Source organism: Atta cephalotes (assembly GCF_000143395.1).
Source record: "Atta cephalotes unplaced genomic scaffold scaffold00027, whole genome shotgun sequence".
Lineage (NCBI taxonomy): Eukaryota > Metazoa > Arthropoda > Insecta > Hymenoptera > Formicidae > Atta > Atta cephalotes.
This window is the reverse complement of record NW_012130091.1, coordinates 331,311-344,780: the sequence shown is the minus strand read 5'-3', so window position 1 is coordinate 344,780 and position 13,470 is coordinate 331,311.

Genomic DNA, 13,470 nt, shown 5'->3' with positions numbered 1-13,470 from the left:
TTTAAAATTTTAACGTTAACGTAATTAGTTACTTAGTTGTCTAGTCTTGTCGTGTCTATTAGTTGTAAGTATATATACTATACTATATATATATATATATATATATATATATATATATATATATATATATATATATACCATCGTTGTAAATCTATATCATATGAATAATTCTTTTTTCGTCATCAGCTTTTTTAAAATTTTGTAAGACGTATTCGGAAATATATAACATCTTTCCTCTATAGGTACCTCCTTTTTGTATATAATGTTCCCATTGAGTTGCTAAGGCTTCATCCTTTTAAAATGTTTTTTTACCGATAAAAAGGAATACTATCCCTTTTTTACAATATTCAACAGCTCTTCTTTTATAGCCATCATTAATAATTTCTCGTTCTTGAAATACAATTATCTTTTGCTTCTTTCAATCAATCAATCGTCTTCATTTTCATCAAATATTTCCATTTCATCATTCTCAACAAAATCTACATCAAGTAAATTTGATTCCTAATTTTCAAATTCTAATGTAGATCAATATGAATATCATACGACATTTCATTCATTGAAGAGTACATAATATCCTTTATCACATCGCGTAATTCAATTTCTTTATCGTTTACAAGTTTCTGGAATTTTTGAAATTTATAAAATATAATTAACATATTAAGAATATTTGCAGGATTCATTTATATCATTTTAATAATTTGCACTGTTTGACTTTGACTTTGTACTTGAATTATTCGTTATTTTTGCTAATTATGTTTTATACTGAAATTATTGCAAGATCTTTGTGATCTAGTATAGTGTCAAGTGATATCATTAATATTTTGAAGGAAAATTAAATTAAAATTAAGTTAAATTAAGTTAAAAAACCATTATTTTTAGTTGAAAGAGAAAATGTCTTTGAATGAATATAATAATTTCATGTAAGAGGAATTTAAATCATTTGGATTGGAATAGAAAGATATACGTATACTTAGGTTTCATTTCATAAAAATTAAAGATAGTACTATTTGGATTAAGTAAATAATAATAAAAATAGTATCACTTGGGTTTTATTTTTGATAGTAGAATTTAACTTGGCGCCACAATTGTTAATATTAATTCTTTTATATAAATGATACATATCATTAGATTAATATTCATTATTTATTTAATTTGGCATAGTATAAAGAAATGGCAGAATGTATGATTGATATCGGTAAACACCGATAGCATGCGCCTTCCCTGCGAGTACCTCCCTCGCCCTCAAAGAACCTGAATTAGAACACGTTATACTACTTGAGAGCTATATTTAATGTTAAAAATTATCTTATATTATAAGTTATTTAGGAGAGGCACATATGCTTCATTTAAATATTCGGTGTTTATTTGATGATTAATGCCATTCTTTTTTTTTTTAATATATAGCATCTCAGATATTAATCTTTTTTTATAATTGCATTCAGAATCTAAGATAACTATTTCTTTCCAATTGAAATCATGATTGCAACCTATTAGTTATGACCGAAAGCTTAAATGTTTCTACGAATATGGTTCTTGTGTTCCGAGATTCTAGTTTTCAGTTTTCTGCAAGTCTGCCCAACATAGGTTACAATCGTTACAGCAAATTTTATAAACATTCTTCTTAGATGCTTAGGAAGAGGATCTTTATGTGTTTAGATCACTCCTTCCCCCCTCTCCAAGTTTTTTAACACTAAAAAACGGAAGATTGGAATCTAAAATTTTAGTAACGGTTTGAAATTTTTTGAAGATGTTATTGATATATGATATTGTTACGTCCAAGCCCAGGATTTTTGTCTTGAATGGGAGAAGGAATTAGGAGCGGAGGGGTTAAGGAAGAACGCAACAGATTCCATTCTTGTGGTTATCACTCCAAGGCGCGTGCCACAATCTTTATCGCTTCGAGAAATCATGAAGGTGAAGAAATATAATTACTCGAAGCGCTTTACCGCTTCAAGTAATTAAGAGAAGCGCTTTATCGCCTTGTGATATAGAAAGGAGATGAAATGTAATTATTCGAAGCGCTTTACCGCTTCAAGTAATTAAGAGAAGCGCTTTACTGCTTCGTATGATTAGAAGAGAAAGCAGACGAAAGCATCAACTCGAAACGTTCCATTAATATAATTAATCGGTTCGAGCAGATATGCAATGGTGTTACGGGAGGGGTTGGGAAGTGGATGAGGGAGAAAAGTAGAAATTTCTGAGATAAATAAAAAAAAGATCTTTGTTTCCGACGAGTAGAGATATCGATTACTTACTATCTCTGCGATCGAACGGAAGATAACTGCGGCGAATCCCTCAGATAGGACTGAAAGGTAATGGTAGCCCTCGACGCAGTCGATTAAGAGAAGCCGGATTGGTAAAATGTTATAATGATAAGCAATTCATGCACCTCAGAGACCGGTGGTGTACATTGATTTTACTAATTTAGACTGACAGAGACTGACGGAATGAATGACTGGAAAAAAAATGCCTTGCTGTCACAAAGAGTTCTTGTTCGCGGGAACGATATGTCTTAATTTTTGACAGTAGGTCATTGACTTAGCATCTTCTAGAAATTGGACACTTGGAGGAATCGAATTGATGAATGGTTATAATTAGTCTTATCTAACTCCAAAAGCGCGCGAGCAACATCAAATGCTAATGAAAATAAAATTTTAATGTAAAAGATTTATTGGGCAATGATTGATCTTCTGCTTCCGTGGCTAAATCTGAGCCCTATCGGTAAAATTTGTCGCTAGAAAAATTAAATTTTAATTGTTTTATCAGTATTTGGTTTACTATGTATTTAATAAAATTTACTTATTTCCTAATTAAAAAAGAGATCGTTGTAGTTTTCTCTCGAAAGAAAAGAATCGTGAAGTCCTGTGAACGTAACAGTACAGTAAACCATAATTTTTTTGTAAAACTTTTTTATAAAGTTTTTTTATTATCAACTATTATAAAATTTATTTTTTTTGTTGATCAAATGTTTAATTCTATTATTGATCGTGTCAAAAATGAACTTCAGAGAATAATCATTATTCAATAGTATATTAATAATGAACTCTAGATTTTTTTCAGTCTAATTTCTGAGAAAAAAATGTTTTCATTTTGATAATATTCTTGAGGCTTCTACGGATTTCTATAAAGATTATGCATTTCGCGGGTTTCTTCCGCACAATATCAAGTTGCTCCTCGTCCTGATGAAGTGGACTGCAAGGTTTATGAAATGTTGGCATTCCAAGAATGGATGTGGACACGGAAGAAACCCGCGAAATGCAAAGTAGGCAATGATAGAATTAATTTTTTAGATATTATCATTATCAATTCTAACTACAAAATTATTTTCGATTGATAACAGAAACCACCATTTCTGGAAGGTATTTCAATTTTTTGTCTCAGCACTCTCTAAGTCAAAAGAGAAATACAATTCGGATTAATGGACAGGCCTTTTCAAATTTCACCTATGTTTCAACAAAAAAATCTAGAGTTTATTGTTAATATACTATTGAATAATGATTATCCTCTGAAGTTTATTTTTGACACGATCAATAATAGAATTAAAAAATTGATCAACAAAAATATAAATTCTATAATGGTTGATAATAAAAAAGTTTCATCAGAAAGTTTTACAAAAAAAAATTATGGTTTACTGTATCACATATCGATAATATCTCTGGAAAATTTAAAACTATTACTAAAGATTTAGATTCCAATCTTTCGTTTTTTAGTGTAAACTTGGGAGGAAGTGATCAAAATACATAAAGATCCTCTTTCTAAGACATCTAAGAAGAATGCTGTTTATAAAATTTGCTGTAACAATTATTATGCAACCTATGACAGACTTGCAGAAAACTGAAAACTAGAATCTCGAAACACAAGAATTATAATCGTAGAAATCCACGCTTTCGGTATAATTAAATAGTCATTAAATAATTACAATGGATTGGTCATGATTTCAATTAGGAAGAAATAGTCATCTTAGACCACTTCTTCCTTCTCACCACAATTACAATAAAGATTAATGTCTAAGATGTTATATATTAAAAAAAATAAATGGCATTAATCGTCAAATCGACACCGAACTCTTAGATAAAACACATGTGCCTCTCCTAAATAACTTATAAGATAATTTATTTAACATTATATAAGTTCTCATTATATATTATAAGTTCTCATTTATTACGATTTTAGTTCTCATTTATTACGATCGAGAGAACACATATTAAGCTTATACAAATAGGATAATAAGGCGGATTCTAACTCACAGATACAAGAACCAGCAGATGGCTCTAGTATCTAGCACGAGTAGGGAGGGCGAAGTCACAGATGCTGGGTTCGATGAACTCTCTCTTATTCATTGCAGGATACAGTTTTCTCTCTTCCCGTTCTTTCACCTGTTGCAGTCCTATACATATTATTTGCTCTCTCTCTTCTTCCCGTTGCGCTCTCCTTTTTTTCTTCTTTTGCACATAATTTTTATTAAATATGTATATTTTATTAGATATGGTATTTACGATTTTTAATGATACGAAGAAATTAATTATGATAATATTTTTATGAATTTTTAATAATATAATCTAGTAACACTAATTATAATAATATTCTTTTTTATCAATGTAATACAAATAGCCAAGCGCGCTTTCTTACTGACTAATTCAATACTATTACGAAGATATGAAGAAGAAGTGGCGAAGAAACTAAGGATAATATAAATAATTTTAGAAAAAAAAATATATTTTAACATATATTTATTTATAATGTAATGCAGTACCAGGTGCACAAGTATGAAATGACGATTTTTTCCCCAAAAAACACGTTAAATTCAACGTTTTTTATTATATAATTAAATTAAAACGAAGAATGATAAAAAGAGATTTATTCAAAGTATGCTCCATTGCTAGTTACACATTTTTCCCATCTTTCGGGCAATTTGTGGATACCACGCCAGTAAAAATCTTCCCTTTTTGCCGCGGACCATTCATCGAGCCATTTTTTCATCTTCGTACGAACCAAAGTGCTGCTCAGCAAGTGCGTGACCCATCGATGCAAACAAGTGGTAATCAGAAGGAGTCAAGTCTGGTGAGTAAGCCGCATGGGATAGAACTTCCCAGCTAAGTGCTTCCAACGTATCCCGTGGTTTTGCCGTATATGATGGAGCATCATGTTATGGAGAAAAATGACCTTGTGTTGTGACCCTCTTTTAGTATTCTGGTCGTTTTTTAAGCAGCGAACGGTTCAAATCGATCAATTGTTGTTGATAGCGTTTGGTATTAACCATTTCGCCAGGCTTCAATAGCTCATAATAGATCCTTCTGGTCCCACCAAACACAGAACATCGTCTTCCTGCCAAAGCAATTCAGTCTTGCGGTCGATGTGGATAGTGCGCCCGGGTCTATTCATGATTTTTTGCGCTTGGGATTCTCAAAAAAAATCCACTTTTCATCTCCAGTAACGATACGATGCAAGAATGACTTTCTTCTGTATCGTTCGAGCAAAATTTCACATGTGTTTTTGCGCCTTTCCATCTGTCTCTCGTTCAATTCATGTGGCACCCATCTGCCGACTTTCTGAATCTTTCCCATCTCTCGTAGGCGATTGGAAACAGCTTATTGACTAACGCTCAATTGCTCTGCGAGTTGTTTTTGTGTTTGTGAATCATCTTCATCCAGCAATGCTTGCAATTCCACGTCTTCATATTTTTTGGGCGGTTTTTCGTATTCCTTGTCTACAATATCGAAATCTCCAATTTTGAAACGCTGAAACCATCGTTCACATGTTTTTTGCGATGGAGCATGTTCACCATAAACTTCTCCAAGTAATTGTATGATTCCGCAGCAGTTTTCTTCAAATAAAAACAAAAAATTAATGTTGTCCGCGAATGCTCCTTATTTGGTACAAATTTCATCATATTAAACACAGCAACACAATACTATGCAAACACTTTTCAATCAAATCACTTTGCGCGTTTGACACTTGTTGATAGTACAATAAAGTGGCGTATAATGTTAAATCTTTATACTTCACACTGCATTGGTGCATCATCTGTTTCTCAAATCGTCATTTCATATTTGTACACCTATATACAATCTAATAGATTATGAGATCCATAGATTATGAGTTCACATTCAATAATAGAATTTTTATAATAAATTTTATACAAAATGTTTGCAGCATCGCTATTATTAGTAATACAATTTTGTTTTAAAAATGATGACACAAAATATTTGAATTTCTTACTAACATCGTGCGTATATTGACTCAGTTCATAGAATACATGTACAACACATTGCTCATGTTCAAATAAGAAAAGCACAGTTGTTGGTTTCATATACAATACAAACATTTAATGTTAACTTCACGTTATTCGTATCATTTTAACAAGTTCCACATTTAGAATGAAGATAATGATGATGGGATTGTTAACTGGATTAATCGCTCGATATCTGCATGCCTCTCGATGAACGTCTTCTACGTAGCATGAGGTATGAACATGCAATTGCCTCGATTATCACAATTGCAATTTGTACATAAGATATAGATCCTACAACGATCCCAATGTTCAGAAATTTGTACACTGTCGATGTCAATGCATACTTCCTCATCAAGATACGAGGCATATAGCGAGATTTCGAAGATATATTAGATAATGTTTGAGAATGCGCTTTAAAAAAATAAAATATGTAAATAGATCTTACAAAAATACATAATGTATAATATGTATAAGAAAAATATTTTATAAAATTAAATGAACTTACTGTCTCTGCACGCCTCATTCTGTTGAATTGGAACGTAATAGTTCATGGCTTTTATTTTCTCGGAGAACTTAGATATAATTAGCAATAGTTGTAAACTCTGTTGAGAACTTTTAATTAGCTCTGAACTCTGTTGAAGCTCTCTGAATGACTGATGCGGTAACGTTGCCCGGAGCTTTTCTTTTAAACAGTGTTATTTTCCACATTTTTTTTACACACCCTAAAATGGAGATTTTTTTTTATATATTGTACTTTGAAGAACAGTTACGACGTGGTCGAAGGATTCCAAATTGACATACATTATAAGAATGCATTCTAACAATATCGAACGAATCTTTCTTAAGGGATTGGCGCCAACGACAATAAAGTCTGTCTGTTCCTATTCTCCTTTCAAAAATGAATTTCGAGAAAAGAAATAATATTAAATTAAAACATATTTAAAACATATTTAAAACATATTTAAAAAGAAATCTTATATTTTATTTTTTAAACTTGATACATTTCTTTCAGGCATTGCGACCACCAGTATATTTTAAACACATTTTTGTAACACACAATTCTTAACATGGTTTCCACATCGTACAGTACTAGTAATATCCAAAATACGTAAAGAATCTATATCTTCATAATCAGCATTCAAGATCTTAATGATCAAATCGCTGTTGAATATATCAGCCAGCTATTCGCGTTTTTTAAATTCTTTAACGTATATGAGAGCCTTATTGTCATCATTTTCTTCTACACCAATTACAATCATTATAATTAGGTATTTCATCATGCTGTACAGAATCATTCTATCTTCCCATTGTAATCTATGGTGGCAAGCACTCAGCCAGGAAGCGCAATCCTTTTTGGATTTTGTCAAAAAATTCCATGACATGGGATATGTAAAAATATTATAAGAGAATGGTTCCGTTTCTCAACATCGTCACTTCCTCCATAAATTTCCTTCCAACAAGGATAAATCCTTATACAAACAATCAAATTAAGTATGTATTAAAAAAGCATGTTTTCCTTATGTCATTATGTTTAACGATATTTCAAAGAGATTTTAAAAATCGATTCCAGAGGTGATATATATTTGCTCACACGTACCGAATCATCTATTTTGAATTTCGCTGGATCCATGATCTTTACGTTGCTATTACCGTGGCCAAGTTTTTCAGCGATCACAGGGGTAACGTCGATGAGTCGTATATCAATCGTTCGATGCTTGCGCGTGTTATAATCTGATATAAGTTGCAACAGCGCATTGACCCACTTATAGTTTTCGTTAAGTGTAAACATCGTTTTATAATGTGCGATTGAATCGCTCGATGACCGATGCCTTCATTACGGAGTATGTTGAATAATGATTGATATTGTGTTTTTTCAAGAGCCGTTGCATATTAACGTTGTAAAACGTTCTTTTTCCATAAAGGTCTGTAGATTTTTTGGATGTCTCTTGCTCTTTGGAATTATCTCAGCTTCCATCTTTACTCTTGAGCAGTATGGCCCACGCATACTTGCTCAATACATCGACGGTAAGTATGTAGTGATGGCCTCTGTTGAAACGTGAGTATGGATGCATCTCGACGATGTCAGCCTGCCACAAAATCATCATATCCCCGGATTATGCGTATCACGCGCCTTCGCAGAAAATTTCTTCTTGCCGGAGTGTACAATTCCTCGACGAGCTGACATCTCTCGGAGCTAATTTTTTCTCTCTTTTCATCGGATTTCTTTTTCATGATTCGGCGCGTGATACGCATAATACAGGAAACAAAGAAAATATTTTTCTCAATGACTCGACTTTTATGCATAAGCAATTTAATTTAAATGAGATTGGCTTCGCGAAGTTCTTCGATGATCGAAGCATCTTGTTGTCGTGAACGTTGTTGCCCGTTCGGTATGAAGTCTCGAGCAATCGTAGACGATCCATTAGTTCGTTGGAATCGTCCCAATGCACGTAATCGATCGTCGTCATTCAGCATCATTGCGTGAGGTAATCGCTTTCCAGATTTCTTCTGTTTCTTGAGCGTGATCAACATCAATGGCAATTACGTATTTATATTTGTATCCCCTGTTGCTCAATACTCGATCCTGCGAATGGTGCTTGTGTTTGTGCGTATTCGTTGTCAGCAGCATGTTCTTGTACTTGTGCATATCGTCTTCCGTGTAGTGGAATTGTTGTCGGGAATTGTTGTCGGAAATTCTCTTGAAAATCAACTCGTAAAAACCACGTGTACCAGCGAATCGTTCACCATCGATAATTATGTTATCTGCCTTATCCACGTCGAAAGGTTTATTGTCCAACATCAGTCCATCTTTGTGTAAATAAACGCCATATACGTCATCTATATCTCTCTTTTCCTCGCGCTCCCCGCAGAATAGTCTTGATGTACTCTTGATTCAGCAATCCAAAGTTGCCTCATAACGCCTCTCGGCCTTCTGATATTTGCAACCGATTTTGAATCTTCGCTAACGAGTCATTTCGAAACGTTCTCGAACGACTCTATCAATTGTATGATCTTCGTAAGCGATGTGAAATTTATCGGTATGATCGTGCGATTGATCATCGAATTTACGCAAAGTCACAGAGTTCGACTGTTACGCTATCTTTCTCATCCTTCTCTTCTTCCTCCTCTTGTTCCTCCTCCTTCCTCTCGCGCTTAATGACAGACGCTGCGTCATTATAGCGCAACTCTCTCTTTATCGCCGGAGCTGTGAACGATCTATCAGTGCTAATTGCACAAGTAATTGTATCACGAACGTGCAAAAAATATAAACGATTAAATAAATGATTGCCAAAACTGATTTATTTAATACTCAAAGTTATTTTTAAATAATATAAAAGAAGATCCTGAGCGAATATAAATTGTAAATTTAAGAAATGCGGACTCAGAAGCGCGAAAACTGTCCTCATTCGATATGCGGAACGCTGACGGCCCGGAACGGAACGGCCAGCGTGGCGAAAGCGATAAACGATAGCAAAGCCGCGCGACGTCAGCTCGAGGAGTTGCAACGTCGCGATGGAATAGGACTGTATCTCGCTCTGCACAAATACGTATGCGAACTGTACCTCAGCCTCTATAAACGCGGATAGGGTGTAGCAGCGAAGAAAAAAAAACGCCAAAGGAACGATAAAAAGGTCCTCGAGTGCAATGTGCAATTGGACGTGCTTGCGAGACATATGTGTACTTTAGAGATGTTTTCATGCGTAATGCGTTATCGATGAACGATGCACGTCGAAACAACAACGGTATCGTGAATTTGGATGATGCGACAGGTACTCATTGGATAGTTTACGCGAACAGGAACAACCGCGTAATGTACTTTGACAGTTTCGATAATCTTCGACCACCTAAGAAACTGATGCGATATTTCGGGAACGGTGTTACGACGATAGAGTATAATCGCACGTCCTAGTCGTATAATCAAAACTTCTGCGGACAGATGTGCTTGCGGTTTCTACGAACGATCGATATGCGCAAATTTATAAAAAATCCCGACAAGGTGTCGTGAAATCTCAGAATTTATCGAAATTTTTCCGTAATGTCATTGACACTTACGCTGAGCGCGAAGAGCAGTGTCCTCATGACAAACTGCTATAGAGTTGTGTGACGACTACAATGGTCGGTGATTTTTTTAGATTTATCACACGATATCACACGATACCAAACGTGAACAAATCGAACAACAAATTTTATTTCGCCAAAGACGACGCGGAAAATACAATTCCCGAGGGTTCGAAGTGCGAGACATATATGAATTTTTGAAAAGTGCGATTTTTCGGAAATGTCCGCGTCGCGACACGCTTGAAACCGTTGACGTATTACAGTGGTGACAATAGCAACAATGAGACCGATGGCGAGGGTGGAGAATATCCGATAATGCTCCGCGCAATCTACAACACAATGAGACGTGAGATTAGATGCGCCTACAGAATTAACTTTGACAAGCCCAACAGCGTCGGATCGCTGCTGGGATTCTTGTCAAAGTGTATATTGTGATCACGAAGATGACACGAATCGGACATGTCGAGCAACATAATGAACGTAAACGTTATCCGCGTAGAGTGCAACGTGACTGCGGGTGCGTACACAGCAATGGCAAAGATGCACACATAATACACGAATTTTCATCGAGCGTGCCGCCGGGATATAAGATCAGAAAGACCCGCGCAAATCATTCACTTGCCAATCACCGCACGGAGCATTATGGATCTAATGATATACATTGTCGATCAAAACGGTGATTGCTCGATTTTTTTAGGAGAAGAGATCATCATCAGATTATACGTGCGACGACGATAGCGATAGCGCGAGCGTGAGATGCTCGTGTTGAACGGAGCGGAGCGCAAAGAGATAACACATTCTTTACAAGGCCGGTAACGTCACCGCTTGACATTCATTCATTTAACTGCATCAAGAAGAAGAAGCTCAGCCCATCGAACGTTAAATTTTTTATCTTTCAAGGTTTCACGGTACGCAACCTTCGAGATGACCTAAACTAATATCAAGAACAATTCGATCTTCGACGATCGCATCGTAAAGTTTGAAACTCACACGTAATCGATCGGTTTACCAACACAATGTTTGGATACAACGACGAGATAAGAATATCCATACAGCAACAAGATTTATACACGCTATGCGAAAGTTTTCTAGATATTGAGGGAAAACTAACGAGGAATAGTAAAGTCCAAGGTGCTACCGCGATATTGGTAAATAATTACGTCGTGTTCATGTTTGATGAAATTCGATACGAATGGTGGATTGATCGCAACAGAAACGTTGGAGTTACCAGTACCATTAAGAACTATGTGTCGCTGACGTATAACAATCTTTGATTGCGCTAAACGTTGGATGGAACACTAGATCCGACACAGAGGAAGGACACTTTAATTTTTTGCGTATCATTCAACATGCTGTTGGGCTTTTGCGAGGATTACAAAAGCGTCATCAACGCTCGCCACGAGTTGACATTGATAAGATGACTACAATTGTCTGATTGGAGATCCGGCGACAGACCCGACGCTTGAATTATTCAAAGTGCAATGGCGAATGCCACATGTGTTATTGAGCGAGATGAATAAATTGTCGATGCTACGAGCATTGAAAAGAGGTCGTTATCTGAGCATGAGTTTTCGTTCGAGGGATTTGTACGAATATCTTTTGTTACAAAATACGACCAAACATTCATGGGCCATCAAAACGGCTATTCAGCTCGAGAAGCCGCGATACATTATCTTTGCTTTACAGACTGATCGAAAGAACAATATATTTCAAAATGCAAGCGTGTTCGATGCTTGTAATTTGAGAACGTAAAACTCTATCTAAATTCAAATTTTTATCCATACGATGATTTGAATTTGGATTTTGATAAAAAGAAATACGCCATCCTGTTTGATATGTATGCGCGTTTTCGTAAAGCATATTACGGAATCGACTGCTTCGAAACGTTTCTCAACGTGCTCTCGTTTGTCGAGAAAAGACCTTTTGCTATCATTGACTATTCGCGATAAAACGAATCCGTCAAGAGCGCCACCGTGGACATAGAATTACACATAGAATTTGACTGCAAGGAGAATGTGCCTGCAAATACTACAGCCTATTGTCATCATACACGATCGCGTGGTTCAGTATAATCCGTTAATCAACGTTGTGCGCAAAACCACCTAAGTGCATTCTCCGATGCTATAAAATATACGATTCATTGAAATCGATCGCAGTCTCGAAAAATCGTTCGCCAACCATACCAACGTTTGTGGATCTGCAAGGATTTATCGTTGTAAAGAAATTTATCGTGAAGGAAGTGGCGGTGTTGAGAAAAAGAGCCATTCTCTCTCACTATCTCTCACATTTTATATGCCCCATACCGTGGAATTTCTTGACAAAATCCGAAAAGTATTGTGCTTTCTGGTTAAGTGCTTATCACCATGGATGGGAAAACGGGATGATATCGTACCGTATGGCATGATAAAACGTCTGATTACGATGGCTATAATTGGTGCGAAAGAACATGACAAACGACAATAAGGCTCTCGTATACATAAAGGATGTGAAAAACGCGAATGAACTCGATAGCGACGATTTGATCATTAAGACTCTGGATGTTAATTACGAAGATATAGATTCTTTGAATAATCTAGATGTAATAATCTATTACTAATACTATGCGATGTATAAAACATGTTAAGAATTGTGCGTTACAGAATGCATTTAAGCTATACAATTGGTGGTCGTAACGCCAAAAAGGAATATATCAAGTTTAAAATAAAATATGAGATTTTTTAAAAATACGTTTTAAATTTCTTTCGCCTTTTCTTTTCTTGCAGTTAAGAATTAGTTAATAATAGCTGTTGAGTAGTAATAGTAGTAGTACGATTTAATAAGTATTGAATTAGTCGGTAAGAAAGTGCGCTTGGCAATTTGTATTACATTAATAAAAATATTATCATAATTAGCTACTATGTTATATTACATTCATAAAAAATATTATCATAATTACTTACTAAATCATATCATTAAATATCACATCTATTTAATTAAATCGCGTACGAGAAGAAAAAAAACGGGAGAGAGCGCAAGGGAAGAGAGAGAGAGAGAGAGAGAGAGAGAGAGAGAGAGAGAGAGAGAGAGAGAGAGAGAGAGAGAGAGAGAGAGAGTAGAGAGAGAGAGAGAGAGACGACGAACGACGTACGACGTACGTACGTACGTACGTACGTACGTACGTACCGTACGTACGTACGTAC